A 3768-nucleotide genomic window follows, 5' to 3' on the forward strand; every position below is an offset into this window, starting at 1 on the left:
AAAAAGTGCATGCAGTGGCAAATTTTGAGTGCATGCAGTGACAAATTCAGAAAGAAACATACAGTATGATTTACTCAAATGAGTAGTAACTCTTGCTAGTCAGGTTCTCTGGAAACTCTTTTTTAAAAAATATTTTATTTTTTTCAGTTATCATTGACATGAAATATTATTTTGTATTAGTTTCATGTATACAATATAGTGATTAGACTATATACTTTACAAAGTGATCACCCCCAATATTTCAAGTACCCACCTGGGACCCTACATAGCTATTAAAATATTATTGACTATTTTCTCTGTGCTGTGCCTTTACATGCCCATGCCTATTTCTTAACTTCCAGTTTGTACCTCTTAATCCCTTCACCTTTTCCACCCATTCCTCCAACCCCCTGTGCTCTAACAGCTATCAGTCTGTTCTCTGCATCTAGAAGTCTCTTTCTACTTTGCTTGTTCATGTATTTTATTCTTTAGATTCCATATGTAAGTAAAATCATATGGCCTTTCTCTACCTGATTTATTTCACTTAGCACAATAAATAACTTCTAGTTCCATTCATGCTATGGCAAATGGTATGATTTCTTCTCATATATACTCAGAAGTTGAATCACTGGATCATAAGACAGTTCCATTTTTAATTTTTTGAGGAACCTTTATACTGTTTTTCATAGGGGCTTCACTGGTCTGCATTCCCACCAACAGGGTGTGAGGGTTCCATTTTCTCCACATCCTCAGCACTACTTCCTGTTTGTTGACTTATTGATGGTAGTCTTTCTGATAGGTGAGTGGTGGTAACTCATTGTGGTTTTCATTTTCATTTCTCTGTTGATTAGTGATGTGGACCATCTTTTTTCATTTATCTATTGGCCATCTGAATGTGGTCTTTGGAGGAGTGTCTATTCAGGTCTTGTGCCCACTATTTATTTATTCATTTCTTTACTTACTTATTTAAACTTCAAACAAATTTTTATTACATAAAGGTCACATAATTGTATATTTCTCTACTTTGTACACAATTATTCTTACTCTCCACAGAAAGGCTGCTTCTTCACTTCTCATCAGGTGATGACAAACACTAAAATCCTGATTTTAACAGAATAGTAGTAGAAATGTCTCAGTGATTTAAGTTGAAAGCAGTATATTGGTACATGGCTCTTGCACTTATAAGGAATGTACAGATGTATTTTTATTCAAAAATACAAACTAAATTATCTGTAGGCATGGACAATGACAGCATTAAACCATTGTATGTTGTCAACTGAAACCAGTAACTGATGGTTAGAGTGATTTTCTTGAACATCAGCCAGCCTTTCCTTCAGTAATTTCCTTCAACTGACTTCTCTGAAGTTATAGGGGAGGAGACTGCCCTGAGCTTCCTCTCACGGTTCTCAGTAATGATGGTAAAGCACTATGCTAGGGCTAGAAACATGCCGCCTCCCTCCCCTCCTCCCATCCCACCCATCCCGGGGTCCTTCTCCTCTTTAGGAATTTCTGTGACCACAACTTCTCCTGTTGGATCAATGATTCTTTTTACATATTCCTTTTATCATATTCACAAACTCTCCAAGTATGGCATCATTACCAATTTCTGAGGAACTCTGCATAATTTTCTCTCAACTATCAAGGATCCCTCAACACCTGCATTCTTAGCAATGGTCATTGCAGCAATTTTTAATGCTTTCTTTATAATTTCCATACCAATTTTTTTGATCTTCATTAGTTGGAGTTAATGAGTCCAAAGCTGGAATCCACCGAAGCAGGGTACAAACCCCTCCCAGAACAATGCCTTCCTCCACAGCAGCTCGGGTGGCATTGAGGGCGTCTGTGACTCTGTCCTTCTTTTCATTCACTTCCACATCACTTGTCCCACCAACCGTCAGCACATCTACTCCATGTGAGACTTTGGCCAGGCGTTCACTTAGTTTTTCCTTTTCATATTCACTAGTTGTGATATCTAACTGATTGATGATTTCTTGAATATGTTTTTCAATTTGAGCCTTGTCACCTTTTCCTTTCAAGAGCATGGCATCATCTTTGGTCACAATGACCTCTCCACCTTTTCCTAAGTCGTGAGGCTGAACATCTTCTAGCTTCAGAGTCAATCCTTCTTCTCTAAACACTGCACTATCAGTAGCAATAGCCATGTCTTCAAGTTGGTTCTTTCTATTGTCACCAAAACCTGGAGCTCTGACTGCTACAAACTGAAGACCAACTTTTAGCTCATTCAAAATAAGTGTCCTTAGAGCATCTCCATCAACATCTTCAGCAATTATGACCAGGGGCTTACGGTGAGCATTGGCTATCTCAAGAGCAGGTATGATGGACTGAACACGAGAAATTTTTCCACTCAATAGAATGTATACATCTTGGAATTCACATTTCTGACCTTTTTCTGTATTAATAAAGTATGGAGAAATATAATGTAGATCAAACTTCATGCCTTCAATAACTTCTAATTCACCACTCAGTGTTTTTCATCCTTTACTGTGATGACGCCTTTCTTTTCAACCTTTTCCATCGTCTCGGAAATTATGTTGCCAATTTCTTTGTCTCCATTTGCAGGAATTGTAGCAACCTGAGCTATTTCTTCAGAGGTTGTCATAGGTTTAGACTGCGTCTAAAGTTCAGAAATTTCAGCATCAACAGCCAACATCACACCTCTCCTGATTTCCACTGGATTAGCACCTTTACTAATCTTCTCACAGCCTTCGTTGGCAATGGAGTGTGCCAGCAAAGTAGCAATGGTGGTGCCATCCCCAGCCTCTTCATTTGTATTATTGGCAACATCTGGAACAAGCTTAGCACCAATATTTTTATATTTATATTTTAAGTCAATGGACTTTGCAATGGTTACACATTCTTTTCTTACTTTGGTACTTTCCCAGCTCGGTTCAATAATCACTGTTCTTCCCTTTGGCCCCATAGTAATGGCTACAGCATTGACTAAAAGGTCTACACCTTGAAGTATTAAGGCTCAACCCTCTGCACCAAGTTTTACATCTTTGGCATAAGCCCAGGTGAGATGAGGAGTCAGTGCCTTGGACATGGGCCTAATCCTGCAAAAGACGGTGTGTAATCGAAGCATTTCTGCGGGGTGGCAGGCGTGCGGGCAGTGAGTGAGGGCAAATGCCCACTTTTTAAATTGGATTGTTCATTTTTTTGGTGTTGAGTTATATGAGTTTTTAAAAATATCTATTTTGGATATTAACCCTTCATTGAATGTATCACTGGCAAATACGTTCTCCCATTTAGTAGGTAGTCTTTTTGTTTTGTTGATGGTTTCCTTTGCTGTGCAAAAACTTTTTAGTTTGATGCAGTCTCATTAGTTTATTTATTTTTTATTTCCCTTGCCTAAGGAGATACATTACAAAAATATTGCTAAGAGAAATGTCAGAGATTTTACTGCCTATGTTTTCATCTGGGAGTTTTGTGATTTTGAGCCATGCATTTACTAGTAAGTCTCTAATCTATTTTGTATTTATTTAATACCATTTCTCAGTGTCATATGCTACTAAAACAGTAGAAGATACTAAAATTGGAAATTGGATTTCTAAATAAGTTTCATGAAAGGCAAAACCCTACTTTGAAACATATAGTCACAATTTGATTCTCTTGCATTTATTCCCAAGAGTAAAGAGGGTAGGCAAATCACTACAAACATAACATGCCTAACAGCCATAGGCCAAGCCCCAGTCAATCACATTCAGCAACCATTATTCCCTCCAGTTGGATGGTAACTAGAAGACAATGGACATGTTGGGTGGTAATGAG

At 38.0% G+C, this 3768-nt stretch overlaps 1 pseudogene; it reads right to left on the reverse strand.

Moving 5' to 3' along the window:
• Nucleotides 1–1405: 1405 nt before the first annotated feature.
• On the reverse strand, nucleotides 1406–3082 carry LOC132229653 (60 kDa heat shock protein, mitochondrial-like; annotated as a pseudogene).
• Between the last annotated feature and the right edge of the window lie 686 nt (nucleotides 3083–3768).

This window comes from Myotis daubentonii, chromosome 3 (assembly GCF_963259705.1).
Source record: "Myotis daubentonii chromosome 3, mMyoDau2.1, whole genome shotgun sequence".
Classification (NCBI taxonomy): Eukaryota; Metazoa; Chordata; class Mammalia; order Chiroptera; family Vespertilionidae; genus Myotis; species Myotis daubentonii.